This window comes from Teleopsis dalmanni, chromosome 2 (assembly GCF_002237135.1).
Source record: "Teleopsis dalmanni isolate 2A chromosome 2, ASM223713v2, whole genome shotgun sequence".
Lineage (NCBI taxonomy): Eukaryota > Metazoa > Arthropoda > Insecta > Diptera > Diopsidae > Teleopsis > Teleopsis dalmanni.
Genome location: NC_051847.1, coordinates 86,855,827 through 86,880,776, shown reverse-complemented (window position 1 = coordinate 86,880,776; position 24,950 = coordinate 86,855,827). Strand labels below are relative to the sequence as shown.

General features: G+C 30.5%; 1 protein-coding gene and 1 long non-coding RNA gene across 3 annotated transcripts in view; one reads left to right on the top strand and one right to left on the bottom strand.

Annotated features, from left to right (window-relative positions):
• Positions 1–24,950, bottom strand: part of LOC119683666 — a 323,964-nt gene that overhangs the window by 282,747 nt on the left and 16,267 nt on the right. The window lies entirely within an intron of this gene.
• LOC119683677 lies at positions 12,323–13,427 on the top strand. Its single transcript, XR_005252679.1, has 5 exons — positions 12,323–12,604; positions 12,674–12,704; positions 12,847–12,962; positions 13,037–13,138; positions 13,196–13,427. It is a non-coding gene; the product is annotated as an uncharacterized LOC119683677 (long non-coding RNA).

Sequence of the window (24,950 nt, the reverse complement as noted above, 5' to 3'; positions counted from 1 at the left end):
AAATGTCAGGAGATAAAAGTCAATTCCCAACAAATTTTAATGCTTAAGCATATTTTTAAAATATTTTCTATTTCGATATTTCATTTAGTGAGATTCGATAATTAATTTTTGGTAAATGATTAATAGATAAATTTTTAGTGTGTATGTATAATATTAATTAATTAAAAAAAATTAAAGGTTTATATATTCTAGTAATTATGTAAATTTTTTAATTAGAGAAATTTTTATGTATTTAATAAAAATTTTTATTATATATCTATTAAGTCAAATGATGATGTAGTCATCAATATGGAATAAATAGAGTAGTATCACAGATTCATTGCGGCAGACGCGAAAATGCCATAGCTGTAAGCTTTATATATATAATAAAATTGTTATAAATTTTTATGTAATACAACATATTTAAAATGAAGTATAATAAAGCTAAAATACTACTAATACTACTACAGATTCATTTTTAGCTTCAGTTATTCTTGCTTCAACATACAGATCGTTTCTTATTTAATCGACATAAGTGCTGAAAATAATTTATAGGTCCAAGAAATGAACAAAATAAAAAGTCGGGTCAGATATTTAGTATTAACTTCGATTCTGCTTGTCAAAAACGACCTCTCTAAAAAAAACTGTAGTTTAAAAATCCTTATATTAAACACTATTCACTCTGAAGATGCCTTCTCATATATTAATCAGTAAATTAATTGTAATTTTTATTTAGATCAAGTGAAAATTCTTCAACTTGATGCCTAATATTTAGGTATTTATACTCCAAAGGTTACAGAAATTATAGAAACTCAAAATTGATTTCTGTATTTATAATGACCAATTCCTAGAGAGTTTTAAGGGCTCGTACTGGAGTTAAGCAGCTATAAGGCTTGAAAACTGCTGTTTAGATGCAGCTTCCTTTTACTAATAAGTCGTCTTACTTTAACTATTTTTAATTCAATGAGATAGAAAATATCAAATAAGATTTGAATTTGTTTTTATTCCAATCTAAAAACTATTACAATTAGAAAGTACAATAGATCTTAAGGTTACAGTGCTTTCTCAAATAATATGAAATTTAGTTTTTTCTTATGTAAAGAGTCTTTTGACTCTTTGACGATCTGTAAAATGTTACTTCATCTTTTTATCTCTTTAACTCTCTTTTGGCTGACTTTAACGTTTTTGTGTCTTTTTGATCACGAATGAACACTAAACAGTCACTATAGGTCAAACGGTATGAAAACAGGGCTAAAGAATACATTGATATAAAGAAAAGTCAAAAAGAACAAAAAATAACATTGAATAAGTTTTGTTTTTAAAGAATAAAGGTTTTAATAGTAGTGAATAAGAACAACAAATCATTTATCTTCAAATAATTGAGTTTTCAGACAAAGTTGTTACGGGTATTATCAAATACCCATCATCACTTGTCTTTCGAAATACATCTGCGATTTTTTTATTCATTAAATAGTTTTTATACCGCAAGTGGTAAGGAGTGGACTTGTATATTGTTAAATTCGGTATTCATAGTATAAAAATCTATGTACTTATAATTAAACCATTTCAAAAGACCACAGACAGTATGAAATTCAACTTATTAAAAATAAAAATTTTGTAGCATAAGGTGCTTATGTTCAAACTCTGCCATTTCAAAAATAGTTTTAATCATTATACTTGATTGTAAAATAATTTTACAACTAATGATTAGTACCTAGACAATATGTATTTTCATTGTAATAAATGGATGTTGCATTCGGGGACGTTATTGGTATTGTCTTAAAAATGGATTAAATTGCGTTTAGTGACTTTTCCAAACATAGAAAGATAATAATGATAAGTCCATTCAATCAGAAACAATCTGCATTTACCGGATGACTATTAGGTACCGATGCTAGACATCGTAGAACGTAGAAGGTTTGACACTTATGACACTAAATCACCGATGGTTGATATTGTAGAACATAACCAAAGTTTTTAAACTATTGTGCAATAAAGTTGTGCTGTTCAACAGGTTAGAATGCTAGCATCATTTTTCTACAGTGAACTTGTATGTTTAGACTAAAATCAGAATATCCTAACTTTCTGTGAACTATACTCTTAATAGGGAAGCGTTCCCCATTGGTTAATACAGGTTAACAAAGGTCCACTTATTAAGGATCGCAGGGTAAAGCGGATTTAAGAGAAACGAGAAAGTCGATGAACTAGCCACAAAAGGCACTGCCTTATATTATATTGGGTCACAACCATTCTGCGTTATTCATAGAGCTTTTCAAACTTAAAATTAATGAGTGGCTAGAAAGAGCAGCAAATACTGATTGGGATAATAGAATTGCCTGCAGACAATCTAAAACATCCATGTCGAATCCATCCAAAGCCAAAACTAGGGAGCTATTAATGCTGAATAGAAATGGCATCAGACTTGTCACAGGGTTTCTTACTAAGCATTGCGGAGTCAATGGTATTACTAGAAAGAATAGCTACAGACTTTGTAAAGGAGAAGAGGAAACAGCAGAACACATTCTGTGTCACTGTGATAGTCTCGCCAGACTCAGACTTCGGTACTTATCAACTGCGTATCCACTTATAACGGAATTAGGCAACATCTCTCCAAATGACATAATGGCGTTCTAAACTGCTACTCATCTATGGAACTAAACTGGGTGTGTCAGAATAATCTTCAAAGGCCGCAGTGACGTGGTGACAAGTTCCCAACCCTTTTAAAATCTAATCTAATCTAATACAGCTTAACATCTTCCATAAGATATCTTCATAAGATACATTGTTATATTTTCTATAATCTTTAAACTATCTAGTATTTATACACAACTTCTGATCGTTTAATAAACGAGTTTATACTGCACTTCTTTATAGAAGTACTTCTTACTTCTTTATAGAAAATTTATTATAGACACGTACATATAATAAATTCATAAATATCTTTTTTCTAAATTAAAAGCATTAAATACGTGCACATGCATGTGAGTGGAAAAGTCATAGAAATAAAAATAGTCTATCAAATTAGAATTATTTTAAATATACTTGATCTAAATACCAAAATTTAATAATGTGAAAAATCAAAAATTAACCACATTTGCGGTTAATGGACAGGTGTTTATAGGTTCCAGAACGTCATACTGAGCCTATTAACGCAGTTTGAGATCTGAACCGCACCTTAAACCAATTTCTGACATATTACATTTTTCTTACACAAATTTTTTATGCTTCGAATTTTGTATCTTTTTTATTTTTCTTAACAAGTTTTTGATTGTTGATTTTGTATCGAAACAAATCTTGATTAAATCATAAAAAAATACGGTAGAGCCGAGAGGTAGCCCCCACCGCAATGTTTGAATATTCATCGTTTAAAAACTATAAAAAGCTGTGAAATTAGCCTTTAAAAATTGGAGTCAGTAAATAAAATTAAATGCATTAATCAATAAAAAATGCATAAAAGTGTGTTAAATTTAGGCTTTTATTGATACGTATTCACTGTTTTGGTGAATTTGTAGTCAGCTGGGCTTCCAGTCATCGATGGGGCCTGCACTTGCATAATAAAATTCGGAATTAGGCTTTCCTCTTTTGAGTCGAAAGTGATAAAATATTTTTGTGAACTTTGGTACTCGGTCGCTTTTCGTATGGCTTATCTTTATATGCCGTTGAGCCATGACCCAAATTTATTGTAATTTTTTTGTTCAATTTGAATGCTTTTAATTTTTTTTTAAAAAAAAAACTATAAATTTTAGTTTTATCAGTTAATATTGCACTACACCAGAGAATACAGAAAAGTGCGATATTTAAAAACTATTTGCATTTATTGCAATTGATACGAAAGCCCGGTGGATTTGCATATGTAACACCGTACAATTTTTTAAAAATATTTAAAAAATATTTTAAAAATATTAAAAAATTCTAAAGAGGGAAATACACAAAAATTTATTAAAAATATTGACTGTAAAGAGGGATTAGAGTTTTATTTATTATCACACATTGGACCTTACTATTTGTGTTTTATTTTATTTTTATTAATTATTAAAATATTTCATATTTACAAATACTAACATTAATTAAAAAATATATAAAATTCATTTATGAGTTTATATTTCTATTGTTCCTAATATTCAGATTTAATATCAGTAGATTTTTATTTGCTTACCCATCCAGCCAGTCCTACTTTCTAGCCAATTTTTCAGACACAGTGACACAGAAATTGTTTATAATCTTATATACTAGGTATGTTTCCCTGCGGTGAAGGGCTTAGAATATACCACTGCGGTGCAACGCCGACACTTGTATAAGAAGTGTGCATGGTAGTAAGTGATCCGCACCACTTACGACATTTGTCCAGAGAAGGCAATCTCTGGTACCTCGAGTCAGCGGCCCACAGCTTCGGCTGTGCTGACCACTTATGGTTGGACTCGAGGCGGTTGTGGTTAAAATCCAAAGTCACGCAGATTAAGGTATCAGTTTATCATTCATTCGGCGTGGAATGCATATTCATCACCCGGTGCTGTGACCCAAAGATCAGCAGACGATCAGAGAGATTAAATTAAGGTGGAAGTTATGTCTTACAGACATTTCTTCATTGGCAGCGGCGGAAATTTAATTTCCAATAGGGCGTTGCATAACGCCTTGTATTAATACGCATGTTTTTGAACACCGTAATGTTAAGCCTCTACTTAAATAACATAGAGATCTAAATACTAGGTATTTATATAAAGTATGCATAAAGTTTAATTCTTCATTAAAATATGGCATAACTAGACCTTAGTTTGTTACAAGAAGACTTACAATAAAATTTTGAGTTTAAAGGATTGATGGCATTAAAAATCGATATAGAAATAGTTCTTTATTTATTAAAATTTAAATTTAATTGCATTTAAAATTTTTACTTAAAAATATACAGAAGAAAATATTGATAGTTAAAATATGACAATGATTTTGTATCGCTGGTCTTCGTAAGTTATAAAATATAATTAAAGAAATATAAAATGATGAGATTTATGTGAAAATTAGTGCCAAAAAAATTTGTGATTAAATTTTGTGCTAGAAAATTTGTGATAAAAACTAACAAAATAGTAAAAAAAAAAATTAATAAAATTAGAAAAAATCATTTCTTCACAAAAGTCCATAAAAATTTCTGTTCTGAAATGCTGCTTCTCTTTCAAGTAAGTAAATTCAACATTAGTATGGAGATTATTCAATTTTCTTCCTATTACTTTGTGTATCGGGTAATGTACCATAAAGTAGATAATATCTTATTTTGTGCATGTAGTACAGGATGCAGTTGCTATTGTTATTTGTAATATGTGAATAGCAGTTTAATCTTTGTACTTCGGTTTTTATCTAAAACAACAATAATATAGCAGCTGTGTCATTAGCATTTTCAAAATAATTCCGCTCGTTTGAATTATAGTTCAATAGTTTGTTACACTAATGAACTACTAAATCAGCTAGATCTAACATGCCCAACTGTTTACTCACAATTACGAAGAATGTGAAATCAAAATTACTTTATTAGCTAATTGAGTAGGAGCCGATCCTTCTTTTATTCTATCTACCTACGTACGTTTAGGTCTATACTACGTTCGATCATTAATATTTTCTACCAGCCAAAAAATTGGGATTTAGTTTCATTTAGACATATTTTGTGACTGTTTTGGGTAATCGGTTTAAAATCATTTTCATTATTGTGTTTAATATTGAATTTATCTTCAATATCTATCTAAGAAGATTACTGGTTTACTTTCAGTACTGCTATTACTAGTATTAACTAGTTTATTTTACAAAAAAAAGTAGATAGCTAAATTTAGAAGGAAATTCTAATAGCTTATTAAATATTTTATTAAAAATCAACGATTTTGATTCGTTGGTATTAATGGTATGCAGTATATAGAACAGAGGCAAGCCACAACGTATGAAAAACCATTAAGATAAATAATTGTAATGTTATCATAATTAAAAAACTAAGTCATATACTTTAGTTATTAATATTCATATGATAAGAAAATATACTTTAGTTATTAGTATTCATATGATAAGAAAATAAAAAAGGCAAGTTTTAGTATGGGGGAGCGTCCTAGCTTTGCAAGAGAAACTCATACTAAGCTTTATAGAATCATAATATTGCACATATTGCATTGTATAGGATTAATCTGTATTTTTTAACTTCCGTATCGAATCGATATACATTTTAGATATACTCGTTCGTATATATATAGTATTGATCCCGTAGACAGCGAATTAGCAGTGCAGAGATTATTTTTCCACCACCAAATCAACCAGTTTGTTAGGCACATTTAATTACATAATTTTAATTTAATTAAACGTTCAAATCACTCCTAAGCCATTTCTGTAATCTACGTGTTCTTGGGCATCGAAACGAGTCTTGCATTTCTGCGTGATTGGTAATGGATTTAAATCGGTTTTATTTTATTGTGTTTTATTTTCCGATATCGGCTACGTGAAAATTAAATGCAAATGCACTTCTCTTACACTTGTCCACGTTCATTTTGTCAGATTTAATTAAAAGAAAAAACAAATAAAAATAAAAACAGATTAAAAGAAATTAAAAAACTGATTTTACATAACAAAAAAAAATTGTAGATAAGTTTAGGGTTCCATTACTGTAGGGTTAAAGTTTATTAAAGAACCTTTCATTTCATCTTCTCTTAAAATAACATTTATATATATAAAATACATTAAATATTCAACATGTATTTTATAACAAACATATGTATATAATTTTTTAGTAAAGAGGTTTCTTCGAACAGTAGTGAACTACAACAACAAAAATTTATTTTCATATTATTTTTAAATTAATTGAATTTTTGCTGACCATATAGCTGTTCCTAGTATTGCCAAATACCCATCATCAGTTATCTTCGAAATAATTTTTGTATTTAATTATTTGTAAATAATTATTTTTTGAGAGGGGAGAATTATTTTTTTTGGTTAAAATTGAAATCGTTTCCATAATTTACTAAATCAATTAAATCTACTATTGATAATTGTCTTGCTACCAAATTGGCTTTTTTCTTGTTGATATATCATTCATACAAAGTTTTGTCCTTACATTTACCTCATTTTTCAAGAAAGTTGATTTGGACTACCTCATAGAATAACTTTATGTTTCCTTCTTAGATTTTTCAATATGTTGTAGAACTCACCTTGATTTACGATAGTGTGATTGTCACCTTTTCGTAGACGTGCATTTCGATATTTCACTTATTGATGTTGATCTTAAATGCTACAAAGATTATGTAACCAAGACAACGTTCTCTAGGTTTAAGCAGTAGGCTGTTTACTTTTTCATTTGGGTAAGTGGAAGTTCCTTGATATAACAGTTCTTCCTGTTATCTGTAGTGTTTTATTGAAACTCGTTGTAATGGTTGAGTAGGACTTGGGGTTTGTGAAATCACACAAACTTGTCTGGCATTGTTTTTGATGATTGCAACCTTGTTGTGTTAGCTAGTTTATACTTGCTATCGTGGTTATAGCGAAATCTCTGATAGTGCTGGTTCTTGACCTATGAAAAGTGATGAGATTCCTACCATTTTAGTTGACGGTGTAATTCGTTGTTCTACACATAATTCTATCTGATGTTGTTGATTTCGCTGTTATTGTACTTGCTTCACTTGATAACTCTGATAGGTTATCAAAAACTCAACTTAAATATTTAACACTATCCATTTAATAGTAGAACATTTTATCGTCCAGTTTTATCGGACAATTAAATACCTGTTCCTTTCCAGCCCATCATAAAAAAGAGTGATAATATTAAGTTAACATCTCATTTATTGGCATTGTGAACCATTAAGACCATGGTTCAACAATGAAGGTGCTAATTCATTATAGTTGATATGCTAAAGGTATTCGTGCTTGTGTCATTAACTTACTACTATAAAATAGCATGTGGTTAAAAATTAACAAGAACAAACTAAAATCATACGTAAGGAGTTGCTCCAACAGTGTTTTGCTAGTTACAAACTATGGTGGCACAGATACGTGTAATAAATACTTTTTGGGAAAAAAATCTGTCTTGTATGTCTTTCATTATTTTTCAACCCCATTACGCATACAGAAAAATTTGACAATCCAAAATTACAAAATAAAAAAAATCGCAAGTCCCCACAGTACTTAAACCGAAACTTTTTTATAGTCTCAGTAAAAATGTATCACTTCTTATAAATATTAGACCATATCAAGCTGTAACTCGCACCATATGAATATAGAATAGCAATTATTGATATACGAGTATATGTAACGTTAATTGTAAACTTAAAAACCTTCCCTGTTTATAGTCTTTACACAAATAGTTGTAAAAATATTATATTAGGTTCATCAAGATTTTTGTAATGCATTGAAGAAAACATCGTCAATCTTATAAGTTATTTCTTGATCAGCTCGACACGTTGAGTTCATTTACCTTTATCCGTCTGTCTGTTTCATTCTAAACTACTCTCTCAGTTTCTGATGTATTGATATAAAATTTTACGAACTTATTTTTGGACAAACTTCTCTGTTTATGTGTCGGATTACACAAAATCAGATTACCATATCACTTATATGAGAGGATATATAGAATATGAATATATTATTATATTATTACTCTTAGCTTCTGGGCTAAGAGTATGTCTCCAAGCCTTGTTGCATCAATAAAGAGTAGTATAGACCCTACTTTACAGAGTTTAATTGTCTCTTCCGTAAGGATATACATTCCCAGGAGTCTATTCCATATGGGGATTAGGGCAAGGCATTCTAACTTTATTCTCTTCGCAAAATCTACAGTTTGCATCCGTATATATGCCCAGTCTTATCAGGTGAAATTTCAGTTTACAGTTTCCTGATGATTCTAAGTTTTTCTTCTGATAAGTCCATACAATCCTGGTATCTTTTCTATTGTTATTGTTATATCACCAATAAGTGATTTAGATTGTTTTAATCCTGGCAGATCATAACAGTAAACCTTTTTGTTCCGATTCTTCTTATTTTATGAGAGAAAGGAGACTACTGTCTTCTAATCCACAGAAATGTTCAGATGTTCGTTTCCGCATACGCCAGTATGTCCCGGTATCCAGAGAATATATGCATATATATTTATTATAGAAATACGAAATTTTATTTATATCGATGTTTATTTGAATATATTTGTCATATATCTAACAAAAGTTAGATATAACATTTAAAAACTTTAATATTCCCTAATGTATGTACTTAAAATTTGGTATTTAAATATAGTTCATAAAATGGAAAGATCGAAAAGAGTAAAAAAACTGAAGTTTGTCACATTGATATGGAATAACACGTAAATTTTGATGCAACGAAATGATTAAACAAACATCCACAACAAAAACTATTTTTTTTTTATATATTATATTGTATATGTTTTATTTCCTATTATACTATATATATTGTCATATATATAAATGAGACCTTAATGTAAATTCAAGTTTCTATGCAAAGGGTATCTAAACTTCGGCAAAGCCAGACCTAACATTTCTACATGTTTTCTTTTTAATTTCAAACTAAAGGGTTTCTAATTGGTAAGAGTTAACCTAAAGCTTTGTTGTGCTTAAACCTATTTGGATTTAAGATATAATATGTCTGCAACGGATTGCTTTAACTAAATCGCTAATGTAATTTTTATGCATGCAAATACTTTTAATGGACGAATAAAAAGTGACTACTATAATTATCAAACTAAAAAGAAAATATAAAATAAATTAAAAAAAGAAAACAAAATTTATTGCACATTTTATTGCAATTTTATATTTCACATATACATTTTATTAGGTGCACATTAACCTCAGACCAAACGTGAAGGAACTGCAAATAAATTTCTTCACCAGTAAAGGAAAAATAAAATCTTAAATTGTTTGAGTTAACCAATGAATAGGATGAAGTTATAAAATGCATTACACACATAATGTGTTTTTATTAACCATACCATCAGCCTTTTACACATTAAAGCCAGACTTAAAAGCATTTACAGCATATGGTAATAAATTTATAAATTTAAATTCAGTTTAATATAAAAATATAAAAAAAAATGTGAAAAATAATTTGTGACTTAGAACCCAAGAAAAACTTCATTAATATACATCAGGTCTAAGTTGTATACATTACTTAAAGCTATTAATATTGAAAAAATGATACAGTTAAAATCTTTTTGTACTTTTAATTTCTTATAAATAAGTTCCACATAAATAAAATTGTACAACTAATGTTAAGTGCACTCTTTTCGAATTGATTTAAAGCCCATAATATATTTTCCAAAATTTTGTTAGCTTATATGAATATTTAGGTAAGAGTTTTCAATTGTCGGATTCGCCGAAAACGAACAAATAATTTCTATAGCTGCCATATGAACTGAACAATCGGATATAAGTTTTCTCTGGTTTTTAATAAATATTTGCAATAAAATTTGATGCGAAATATACTCATATAACATAAGGTACAAAATATTATAGGATCGGTTCAGATTTAGATGTAGGGGTACTATATAAGTAATTTAGATACATGTTACTATTAGATGAACATTTTTATTTGCTAATGTATATATTTTCAATTTGAAACTTAAGCAATATATGTAGATTGCAGTCTGGATAATTAAAATGGGATTGATTCATTTATATATAGATATAGCTCGCATAGAAACCAATGATTTATTAAATAGAAAAGAAAAAAAAGTTTTTATTCTTTATGCTTCTAATTTCTTTTTCGCTTCTAACTTGAAATTTGGATATCTGTTGTAGAAGGCAATGTTCGTAGTAAAAATACTATCGATCGATCCAGATTTAGATATATTTGTTTTATTTTTTATTTATTATACACAAATATTTTACACCAAATTTAATTTAAATATTATTACTTATGTTTTATATATATGTATATCGCAAATCGCACAACAAATTAAAGCAAATTAAGATTTTATAACATGAAATCTCAAACAAATTGTATGAAACATATAGAAGCATTTCCCATTATTTCCTACTTTCTACTAGTATTCTACTCTATTTCCTTAATACTACTATTATTCCTATTAGTTATTATATTGTTATTGAATAAACATAGGAAGCATAGACGCTTGTTATTACAGGACTTGAAGGCATAGGTCTATGAGATATAACAACACTGCTAGTCTTAATAAAATTTTGACCATGATCTGAGCAATGAACACAGGAAGCAAGAACAATGTGATAAACTAGAAATTAAGCCAGTTTTTGGAATATCGTTGGCACTACGAAATTATCTTAAGTATATTGATCAAATTTTTTTAGCTAAATAGATTATCATCAAAATGATTTTAATTTACGGAGCCAAATTAGCTAAATATGATAGATGATGTATAACAATAAAGCTTTTTGTGATAGTAAATTAAGTAACAAAAAAAAACCAAGTGCTGGTTCTTGATATTCCAGTTGCATTCGTGAAATTTTGATCCACAATCAAGATCTTAGATAATGTTCTGCGCTCACAGTCCGACCTGCTGGGATAAATTTACTGTGAACAATTCAAAGAAAACGATCAGTACAAATTGAATCAAGGAAAGCGGTCAGCATAACCTTGATTTCCTTTTTCTGAATGCTGGGATTTCACTTTTTCGCTCTCGTTCTTCTAGCGAGAAGATTTTGTTTTTGGCTTATATTGGAATCATCACGTTTCAAAATCAATTCCAATAATCAATATTTTTGATAGATTCTATTTGAACATTTTTAATATGTACTCACAAATCTGAACTATCCCGAGTTTCTGATTGTCCGCTGGAGTGTGCGAACACTCTTTCTCTTTTCTTTGAATAAATCTTCCTTTCAAATTCGATGGAATGTGCTTGTTAATGTTTCTGTTTAGTTTTCGATGAATTACGCAGATACACAAAAGTCACTTCTAATAATTTTTTTTTCCTTTAATGTTGTTTTTTTTTCATTACGAGTAGTTTTTAGCGTTGGTGCTTGAACATTATCTTCTTGTTTTACAGAATAAGCCAAACTAATGGAAAATCTGTATGCGAAACATGCACTCGTTCACGTTTTTTAATATTTCAAACGATTTTATCTTATTTAAAATAGAATATTTTTATTGCTCTTTGGTCTTTGCTGTTTTTCCGATCGATTTACACAAAGTGAGTTTACAAGTGAATAGTTAAGTCTTACAGTAGTAAGTATACACCCAATCTCATTGGAACTGTGAGAGGCTGAGCATATATTTCTGATACTAGGACAAAGACATATCGTCATAGTATACAGAGAGAATAAAAAATTTCCAATCTAGTTAGTTATTAAAAAAAGATATAAAAAAAGATATTACTTTATTTTAAATTTAATGTAGTTCAGTTAAAATAAATTTTGTTTAGAATAAGTTACTCAAAATTATAAATTTAAGATACTCAAAAATGTAAAAATAGAAGAAGAATACAGTGACTAAGAGAAAGTTTCTGAAAAAGAACTTTCTTATATCACAATACTTATAATGTCGATGGTATAATGTATACTATAAGACTAATTAAAAATAACGCACACAATTATTCCTTAATTTAAAACTTAAAATATGTGGTTTGTATTATATATAAAATAAAGTGTTTGCAAAGGGATTAGAATTTTCATGCTTGGAAAATTGCCTCATGGTAAGTTTTTGAACTTCTCAAGACTTATTCGAATCCATTATTAAACTTTCTTGCTGATTTTTCTTTCAGTTCAATTGGATTTGAAATTATCTGAACATGTGTGAGTCTTCCTAATATTGTTCCTACAGTCCATATGACGTATTCCAAACATTTTAAAATATTTTTACTAATATTCTAAAATTTTTTATTTTTTGATAATCCAAGATTTCAAAGATTTTTAACAAGTATTCTTTTCGTTTAAGGAAAATTTATTTTATTTACCTGATTTGACATTATTGAGATATTAACTTGAATTACTTAAGCACTTGGTGAAAATTCAACTTATTTGATTAATTGTCATTTACTTATGACTTCACAGGTAATAGAATTAATTTAGTAGAATTTTCATATTCACGATACTTAGAAGATATTTTTTTTTCTGGACTTTTGCAGAATTTCACTGCAATAACCATTTGCTTTCTCTGTGGAACTCATCAAATACTGGAAGCATATTCGTCTTCTCATAAAATCTGGAAATAATTTTGAAACTACTAGGTATATATTACTTCAAATGTTTTGAAATTAAATAATTGATGCATATTCCAAATGTAGATTTAAACTCTGAGTAGTGAGTGTTAAAATGAGAAGACAATAAGTAGCAGTTCAAAGATTCGTTGACCTTTCCGTAAGATAAGCACACGGAACTGTTAGAAGAACCAAGTATTCTCAAAATTTAAACCCCGAATTGTCGTTTTAGGAGTGTGATAGGTTGTGGTGGCAAAACTTATTGCTTATCAAAATTTTCGTGTATTATTATATTGCATAGTAATGTTTAATAAGTGAATAAAATGTGTATTAAACACAAGCGCAGTATTTTATTTCAAATGTTGAATAAAATAATAAGATATATTTCTTATTTATATATCATTTATATTTTATTATATCTATTAAGTTCATATCTATCAACCACACTAGTAATTAGATTTTTAACGAATTTAGTGGTTTAGTATACGAATGTTGGGAGATAGACTAAAAGAAGAAAATAAAAAGATTTCATTTTTCTAAACTATTCTGTGCAAGACTTTATTAACAAGGTCCAATGGTATAAGTTAAAACGTCCTTTCGGGCATATGATTTATTATTTGAACGATTTTGACGATTGTAATTTCAGAGAATTAACTTATAACATAGGTCAGTCTACTTCATATATATGAGTCTATATAATCTTCACATTTGTTTTGCTGCTTGGATTTCCAACATCATGTGGAGTAGAATGTTTTACTGAATATCCTACAATTGTGTCTATAATTCCAACATCAAATCAGTGCTCTTTTATGGATGTAAGAAGTAAAAACGCACTACCGTCTTCAACACACGTATAAGAACTGTTTTCAACAAATGTGCTTCTCAACATCTGGTAGTAATCGTATCAGCAATGCTGATCCTTAGGGTATCACCAACTAATTGTCAACTTCTGAAGAAGTTGAGTAAGTATTGGATCAGTTAACCCTTCGCAGACCCCCTGGTAGCACCCAAATGGAATCCCATGGGTAGTAGCCGTCGTGTTGGGACGCCTGCTAAAACATGGCAAAGGACTGTTCATTTAATAAAACTAATAATGATGATAAGCATAGAGCTCTGTAAGTTTATCAGTTTGGAGTTAAAGTCTTAAAATAAAAAACAGGAGAATTATTATTTTTCTTTATTTTTATACATATTTTGTAATAGACCAGTTTATTTTATTTATCGTTTCTTAAAACAAAAGTACACATTTTATATATGATTTTTATCCATTTAATTATAAAATTAAATGGAAGTACAAGATTATATCTATTAAGTTCAATAAAATAATTTCATAAGAGTATTGGTGTTATTTATTTGTACTTGTAAAGAGAAAAATAAATAAAATAAATTAGTTTAAATTGATTTTTTTGTTTGACCATCAATATCAGACTTGACTTCAATATCAGATATTGTTGATTGTTTTATATTTTTCCCTTTTATTGCATTTATTTTAATATTAAAATCTGCTGAATTCACAAATTTTCGCAATCTGCGACCAAATCCAATTCAGCTTGTCCCTTGCTGGCGCTTTGGGTCGGCAACCTTCTTCAAACAGCAAAAATTTGTTTAAAAACGAAATGGACATGTTTGTACTCAATGGAGACCCATTTTATTGGTTTGATGTAGGTCAACTGCAATCGAAATTGATAGGAGTTTCTGTTTTTTACACTATTTTTACGCTTGTATTTTTTGTAGATTTGCCAAAAAATCGTTTTTCTTATCTGCTGTAAATAACGACGATTATCATTGATTTCTTGTTTGATGGCCATGTCATTTATTGAAAAGTGACATTTCCAGCAACACATTCTTACAACAATACTGCTGGTATCTTCCTGTGTGCGGGCACATTTGCCACAAATGTCACGTTTCAATGGTTTCCGGCCACTTATTGTGCGATTCTAATTCAATAAGTGACTTTTATGTTACTAAATGAAGTTCTCAATAAATGCCAAAGCAAAGTTAACTGAATTACGCTTTCAAGTGGAGTACTGAAGTGCTGGAGCAAAGAGTGGATCCCGCAAATTATGCTCGTATGGCGCTGTTCACGATATGCCTGATATGGTACATTTTAATATAATGCCATTTCGGGTATGCAATATAATAGCCATCAATATTGGCCAAATAAAAATTATTGTGATAGAAAACAAAGGAAATTAATCACTTCCACGCTTCAAGTTATATTTACGCTACTAAGAGCTAATAGTTTTATGCAAATTTCTGTTATTGAGAAAAGTCGAAAATTCGATTGTTGAGTAATTATTTTAATTCAAGCCCTTAATTCCATAACACGCAATTTTTCCAGAAAAATTTTCTTTATTGTGATTTTTTCTACTTCATGTCGGTATACCAAATGCTGATGATTTTTAATTTGCATTGCAGTAACCACCACTTCAAATCTCGAGCTACTCTCAGCTCGAAAAACTTAAAGAACAGCACGTGCTTAATTCTTTTGCTGGTAAAAATGCATGAAGCACTTCTTCAAATTGCTCTGAAATTAAAAAAAAAATAAAATTTGTTGTATTTATTCATTTCAGCCTTAATAGAAACTGACACTTAACAAGTCTTAAATCAGTCAAATCAAATGCAACACTCAAGTGTCTCTTAGGATTTGTTCTGTCCCACAAAAATAGATTTCATTGTGCAGTCTTGAGTGTAATGCTATTTGAAATTCACTTTTATATACTATATGTATGTATATGAATATATAATATATATGTGAATATATATGTAAGTGCAGATATATTGCTAATTATGCAGACACATTGACGATGAACTCACTTAGAAGCAAATAAGGGCACTCATGGAAATAAAAGAAACACCGCAAAAAATTTACGACGAGCTTGTATTTGCATCCTCTGAACTCCTTTCACAAGGAACCTGTGCCATTTTATCCTTTTTTAACAATTTCACTAAGTGAATTAATGCAATGTCAGGTATTACTGGGGGCAAGTGCAATTCATTGAAATGTTGCACTTGTACAATTAAATTCAATGGAATTCTTTATTTAATTTAAACCGAACAGAGGTGAAATAATTGGGTTAAAATAATTTTCGGAGGTCTTTAAATATGTAAAAAATTTAAAAAATTGGTTTAAGGGGAGTATTCTCAAAATTAAACTTAAAATAAATTTCTATGTTATTTAATTTGTAATCACTACTGGGACAATATACCAAGATTAAAATAATCCATATCACTTATTGGTAGCTATAACAACAAGAGATACCAGGATTGTATGAACCTATCAAAAGAAGAACTTAGACTCATCACAGGAATCCTAACAGGGCACTGTAAACTAAAACACCACCTCACAAAACTGGGTATACTTACGGATGCAAACTGTAGACTCTGTGAAGAGAATGAGGAATCGGCAACACATTTGCTATTAGAATGCCCTGCGCTAATGCACATACGAAATAGGCTTCTAGGAATGTATATTCTTACGGAAGAGACAACAAAACTCTATAAAGTAGGTCCTATACTACTTTTTATTTGACGCAACAGGGCTTAAAGACCTACTCTAAGTCCAGAAGTGGGCACAATAGACCCGACGGTCGCAGTGCCACATCCCCTAACAATACTCATAATAATAATAATTTGTATTCAACGCAAAAAAATATGGTAAGCGGGTTATATCCCTTGCTTAATTTCCTATTTAAATCTTCATAAAATTATGCAGTTTTTTCACTCAAATTTTGTTCCAAATAGTAAATTTGTTATATAATCAATAAATTCATTAACTAAAGTACTTTATTAAAATTCTTACATCCAACTATACTTAGTAAAAACTGTATTTTTTACTAGACACATAAAATAATAGTCCTATAACAGTTTCAAAGCCACATCAACTTTTTATGGATTCAATAGATTCTTGGTAATTACTTTTGGATTGTTGACTTATACACTGTTCCACATCTGCAAATTTTGTTCATTCATGTATCTATCATGCGAAAACTGACTCTCATCACTGAAGAAAATTCAACACAAATGTAACTACTATAGAATCATTATCTTTATAATAAATTTTCATATTGTAAAATGGCAAACCTCTTACGAAACACACTATACTTTAATGTATATTTCTGTTTAATATATATAAGTTAAATAACACTAAAGTTGTTGTGTTGTTTCTTAATGCTTGTCGATATGCATTGCTTTGCACAACGTAGCTCTGCGTAAAGTAGCAGTATCACCGCTTAGTAAGTTTCTTCTCCAGTTATAATTAGCACATGCAAATAAAATAAAATGAAAATCTGTTGTGTTACTAAATACTATTCGAGTTCATTAAGTTACCTTCCTATTACAAGTATTATATATTACAATTTTTTGCAATGTATCTCGTCACTTTTGCATTTGTATACGAAATATGTTCCTGCTGCAAACTTCAATCCTCCAAGAAGTGTCACCGTTAAGTGCTTCTGTTCAAGCTATAGTTAGGACATGATTATGAATTAAAAACATAGTATATAGTTATTGTAGCTCGAGCAGATTTGCTTATATAGTCTCTGCTAAAAGTGATGTGCGACGCTTTGTTGTCGTAGTGGACGAGTAGCTCCACGTCATAGACCAGGCTGCTCAAGAAAGCTTAATCTTTTTTGCCAATTTTTAAATTGTCAACTATGCTGGTATTTGATAATGAACTAGAAAAATTCCATCTATTCAAATTTTTTTCCTAGTCAAATTTTTCAACATTATGGCCTGGTTGGAATTTGTTATAAATCTGAAATAGTTCATATATCCGAATAAGTGATATTTTTTGTGTATTTCCTGACTTTCTGGTTCCTTTAAAATACCCAATATGATTCCAGGTACAAGAATTTCAGGTACCAGTCCATAAAAATGGCAAAAACATATAAGTAAACTTAGATATCACATTTTATTACCTTCATATAAAACCTTCCGATTTCAATAAAACTTTTAATAAAATTTTAATACGAAAACCTCATAAATAACATAATTTTTAGTGTTCATATTTTATACACAATTTTCGTTCTTATGAATAAAATAGTTTATCATAATTAGCCCACATTACATGTAACTAAGTATATAATTAAAAAATATATTTCAATGGTTGTAGCAGTGCGTAACAATATGTGTGTTAATAAGATATTATCTCTAACCGCAACACAGTCTACAGACACAGTTCACACGTTTTATTAACGAAGTTAAGTAATTCAATCCGGTAATGATATGAATGATCCACCGCAACTGTCAAGGAAATGATATAATTCAATGTTTTCCAAAAGGTCTTAACCGAGACTTTACATAATAAATACGAGTATTTCTAGTAATGAAGACAATGAAGTGCAAAATAAAAATGATTATATATAAAATCTAATTCTACTGCACCGACAATCTTTATGTGGCAAAGCAACAATAAATTAAGTTTGAACTAATTTAAACTACATCAAGATGACCCTTTAGAAGATTAAATGGAAGTAATTCTAAATTTTCAAAACCACTTAATTAAATATTTTAAATTTCTTTTATTGAATCATATGCAATTATAATCATAAATATAACAGCATAAGGAGTACATGTTATGATTATTATTATGTAATGTCCAGAATTAGTGTTCTATCAAAACAATCATTTTGGATCACTCGTAATGGATTTTTTATCCTCATTTAAAAAAAAAATTAAAGTAATAGATCAAACCTCTTTACTTTTCCATCTATTACCATTTCATTTGCCTCTTTCTTCTTGGTAATGGCGTAGTCTGGATTACCATTCCTCTATGGATATGACACAGCTTCGTAACTTAATTTCCAATGAAATTAAAACAAAGTTAGGGAACGAAATTTACCTTAAACTATAATATAGTTTCTGCACTTAAAACGAATTTTTTTACTAGTCATCTGAGGTCCAAACCGATTGAGTTGATATTACATAGAAATTCTCTGAATTTAGAATATACTATTGTATTAAAAAGATTTGTTCTGTTGTTTTTCGTTAACGATGTTTGTCATTTAAAAATCCAAAGCCATCTCTCATAAAGACTTTTCTTTAAAGCCTAGTTTGTACATAAATTAGTATTGACTCGAATTTTAAGTTTAAATCATCTTAATAAAGAGGTTTGTTGGTGAAAAAAGATAAAAACATTCAGAATGCTTAAACACATTTTAAAAAATTATTTAAACCGGTAATAGGAATCGGTAATAGCTAGGTCTTAATATAACATATGTGTTACTTATTGAAACTACAAAACTTGGCTTTTATAATTTTTATTAAAACATACCAAAAGATACCTACATACCAATAGATTTTAAATGGCATACATCTGGTTAACAGGGTATAAACTTCCAGACTTATGATATGATACATGTATATCAACAATCTTCGCACACAATTTTAGTACTGGAATCAACTATTACAAAGATGCAACCAATATAAAAGTTATGATATATAGCACTTATAAGCCTCTTTAAAGTAATTTTATTCATTATTAATATATTGGAAAAACAATTCTCATATACAATATTTTGTCGCAATCATAAATGTACATATATCAATCATTAAGTAATTGATTTTTTTTTAATATTACCTCAATACATAAAATATCCGATACTAGTTTAGGGTCTAAAGTTCAGTTAAAAACTAGGTGCGGTTGAAAGTATTCGGGAAGATTTATGCATTCTGTACATTCTTGACCCAGAATTTGCAGAAAATTATAAACAGTCATTGTTTACTGTATTACGTTTCTTAAAATATATTATACTACATTTATACCAGTCATATGTGAAATATTCTATGATTTAAGTATCTTGAACCCCACATTTTAACTCGCTCCACCCCTAATCAATATTAGCAATATTATCAGATGTTATTAGTCTTGTTGTGATTGAATGTTTATTTTAATGTGTTAGACTTGAACATTTTTTTCATCAGTTATATATATATAACTTCTTATACTCTAGCAATAGCTGTAACTGTATCATTAACAGTTAGCGTTAAAGTATGTCCGCTGTGTTTTTTTTTGACAATCCGAAGATTTCAGATAGAAATACTTGTTTGTTATATCTGTTAAAATTTCGTTTCACATTTGTTGAATTCTATCAGTTTCAGTTTCTACCGATGAGTGATTTTTCATTAGTATTTGTAGATTTCAATTATATCTCAATTTTATGAACAAATAATTGCTGTTGCCACGGTATCACTATGTAAGTATTACCCGTCTATATCGATTTCAAGCTTTTTATATAACATTCTTTTCTCTCTCTCTGAAATATTGCCAATTACTGTTAGTATCATTAAAATATTGTAATTGCAAAGTAACTAACTTGAATTTAACTATATCAGTAATGCATATTAAAAGATATTATTATAGATTATGTGACGAAATAATACTAGTTTTTCAGCGTATTAATTGATTTCATATATGGTACATAAAATCAAAATTTTGACTACACAGCAATTATTTATTTATTTATATTTTTTTTTTCTGATTTTCATTTTTACATATTATAGAATTCTATAACCAAATGCATCCCTTCCTTTGGGTTTGAATTTGGTTTTATATAATCTCAGTCATTCATAGCTGCAATTATTTATGTGACTTGGTGGTTTAAACGGCGTAAATTTCCTGTCAAATCAGTTTTTCCTCGATTTTATAATTTTTGGGGTTCATTTTGACAAAGAATTTAATCTACTCAAATGCAACATGTTTGTTTAGATTTGTTTGGTTAATTTGGTTTGTGTTCACACAAGCACACCCTTAAACCCTTCAAGGTTAACCCCCAATATCAAGGAAATGAATTTAACCAAATTGAATGGTGTTTTTGGTATCCAGTTTTCCGTTTATGGTAAAGTGAAATTTTATGTTTCTGGAAATTAAATTTTACAGCTGAATTCATTAATTTTTAAAATTTGCATAAATATTAATTTTTTCTTTTTTGGACATTATGTGCAATCAGTTAAATGTTTCCGTTCGAGCTTAAAGATTTAGGAAATTAGAATAATGGCAGTAAATGGATTAAGAACTCATACTCAGGATACTCTTGATTTTGTAAAGAACCTTTTTTTTTTCTCTCAAGCCGGGGTTTTTCTCGCCGGATCCCAGAGTCGTTACAAGAATATTTTTTCTCTGTAACCCTGAATCGTTCGAATAATAATTTTCAAGCCACTTAATTGTTTTTAATTTCTTTATTATTTTTTTTTCGGAATTTATTTTACAATATTTATAACTTATTTGCTAATAAAATATATAATACATATTAAGAATTATAATAAGAAATTTTAATTAATGGTGGATTTGGAACCAACACTACCGACAAGGCTGTGTTGCTTAGGAACAGTGTTACCGATAGGGCTACACTGATGAACTTGGAACCAATGCTACCGACAAGGCTGCGTTGCTAAGGAACAGTGTTACCGATTGGGCTACACTGATGAGCTTGGAACCAACGCTACCGACAAGGCTGCGTTGCTTAGGAACAGTGTTACCGATAGGGCTAAACTGATGAACTTGAACCAACGCTACCGACAAGGCTGCGTTGCTAAGGAACAGTGTAACGATTGGGGCTACACTGATGAGCTTGGACAACGCTACCGACAAGGCTGCGTTGCTAAGGAACAGTGTTACCGAAGGGCTACACTGATGAGCTTGGAACCAACGCTACCGACAAGGCTGCGTTGCTAAGGAACAGTGTTACCGATTGGGCTACACTGATGGACTAGGAAAATGTTATTTAAATATTTTTAATTACCTGTTTATACACTTGATCTGGCTCTGTCAAGTGTTCTGCTTCGTGGCCTGCCATAGAGTCTCTGGTGATGTGCACTGTTCGAAGTGCTGTGGCCAAGTCCCTGTGTTTTACTTTGCTTCTCCTTTTATACGGATTTTATATAACGGGATAACTGACTTCTGAGTGCATACTGTGTAGCTTTCTTCTAAGTTGTTATTGCCTGCTACTGATTTCGCTATGTTCTGCTGTTGTTGTTCGCTGCATATTTATTATTAAATTTTACAAAATAGTTACCCTCAAACAAAAAGGTGTGTTATTACTTAATTTATATCTTAAAAGGAATTGCTTTTAATTTTTATTAAATTAATATTAACTTAATGATACTGATTTTATATACTAACTTAATAATACCTTAATTTTAAACTTATTCATACCTTAATTTTTATTACTACCTTATACTAATATTTTATTTTATGTGTAACTTAATTAATAATAAACAAATTATATTTAACTAGAAATACCTTAATTCTATTGTTGTTTTTTTGTTTATTTTATTTTCTTGTTGTTTGTTTGTGACGTGTTGGAAAAAATCGTCACACTCCCTCCCTTCATTGGAAAGGGGAAACGACCCGGATGGCACCAGAATTTGCTATGAGCACCTTATGTTTTTTTCCTGATTTTGCACATAAAAACATGGCGATGGCCCCGTTTTAACTTTTGAGCGTCTCTCTGTATCCGTTCCCAAAGTTCTGCGTGCGGTTGTTCTGGGGCTAGTTTTGCAGCAAAATGAGCCTGAGCGTTGGATAGCGGATATGTTTTGACTTAAAACCATATCGCCAATCTGTGGTTTCCATGCTCTGGGTCGTAAATTATAGTGCTTGGCTTCTGTAACGTTTCTTCGGACTTTTGAATATTTTATAAAATTCGTCTTGGGCCGTGGTGACAATCTGATCGTTCTCCGGTTGGGTTGTACAACAAATTTTCGTTTGCCGTTGCTGGTTTTCTGTGCTGACTTTGTCATCTGTTTCGAGACAACGTTCCTTAATTTGGTATGGTAATTGTTCCTGTTGGCCTTGTTGTGTTTCAATAAATTTTATTTGCTGTTGTACTATTTGCTCTTGTGTACCTTGTAGTTGTTGTAACTTTTGTACTTTGATAGGTCTCGGATCTTGCTGTGTTTTCCCTTCGATAGGTCTCAGGTCTTGCTGTATTTTCACTTCGATAGGTCTCGGATCTTGTTCTTGTACGATGTGTTCTAGCGTGTCTTGTGGTTGCTGTGAATCTCGGCTAGGTGTTGTATTGATAGGACTTGGATCTCGGTATTGTTGTAACTTTGGTGCTTTAGTAGATTTCGGATCTTGTGGTATTTTCACTTTGATAGGTCTCGGATCTTGCTGTATTTTCTCTTTGATAGGTCTCGGATCTTGCTGTGTTTTCCCTTTGTTAGGTCTCGGGTCTTGCTGTATTTTCACTTCGATAGTTCTCGGATCTTGTTGTTGTACGATGTGTTCTAGCGTGTCTTGTGGTTGCTGTAAATCTCGGCTAGGTGTTGTATTGATAGGACTTGGATCTCGGTATTGTTGTAACTTCGGTGCTTTAGTAGATTTCGAATCTTGTTGTATTTTTACTTTGATAGGTCTCGGATCTTGCTGTGTTTTCCCTTTGTTAGGTCTCGGGTTTTGCTGTATTTTCACTTCGATAGGTCTCGGATCTTGTTGTTGTACGATGTGTTCTAGCGTGTCTTGTGGTTGCTGTGAATCTCGGCTAGGTGTTGTATTGATAGGACTTGGATCTCGGTATTGTTGTAACTTTGGTGATTTAATAGATTTCGGATCTTGTTCTATTTTCACTTTGATAGGTCTCGGATCTTGCTGTATTTTCTCTCTGATAGGCCTTGGATCTCGCTGTATTTTCACTTTGGTAGGTCTTGGATCTTGTTGTTGTACGCCGTGTTCTAGCGTATCTTGTAATTGCTGCTGCTGCCGTTGTCGATTAACTTGCTGCTGTTGCTGTTGATTAGTCTGCTGTTGTTGCTGTCGTTGTTGCTTAACTTGCTGCTCTTGTTGTTGATTAGTCTGCTGCTGTTGCTGTCGTTGTTGTTTAACTTGCTGCTGTTGCTGTTGCTTAGTCTGCTGCTGTTGCTGTCGTTGTTGTTTAACTTGCTGCTGTTGTTCTTCGACGGCTATGGATTGCAGTAGTTTTTGTTTTTGCTTAAAGAATCTAGACGGGATAAAAAACTTTAGAAAATCAACCTTGAAATGTGTCCAGTACTGCCAACGACAATTGTTGTTGCGATACCATATTAGTGCATTATTTTCGAGAAGTAAGGGCATTGTGCGTGGAATTAAGTTTACATCGATGCTATACTTGTCTGCCAGTTCTTCTATGTGTTCGATGAAACTCAATGGATCCTCACCACCGTCATATCGGAAGGACCATTTTTCCACATGTTCTATTGTTTGAATGGATGAGCGCATTGTGGGACTCATATCTGCCCCTTTGTATTCCACGTGTGATATACGTTGATATATTTTTTTTTCCTTCCAGAGTTCTTAAATTCGGTTCATTCGAGTTAAGAGTTCTGTGATGTGACCAACCAGGTTCGTGCTAAAATCGAATCCTCCTTACTCATTATTATATTACGAAGTTTCCTACGTTGTATTCAGGGTCCCTGCTCGGGCGCCACTTGTAAAGAACCTTTTTATCAGCCGAGGTTTTGCTCGCCGGATCCCAGAGTCGTTACAAGAATATTTTTTCTCTGTAACCCTGAATCGTTCGTATAATAATTTTCAAGCCACTTAATTTTTTTTTAATTTCTTTATTAGTTTTCGGAATTTATTTTACAATATTTATAACTTATTTGCTAATAAATATATAATACATATTAAGAATTATAATAAGAATTTTTAATTAATGGTGGATTTGGAACCAACACTACCGACAAGGCTGTGTTGCTTAGGAACAGTGTTACCGATAGGGCTACACTGATGAGCTTGGAACCAACGCTACCGACAAGGCTGCGTTGCTTAGAAGCAGTGTTACCGATAGGGCTACACTGATGAGCTTGGAACCAACGCTACCGACAAGGCTGCGTTGCTTAGGAACAGTGTTACCGATTGGGC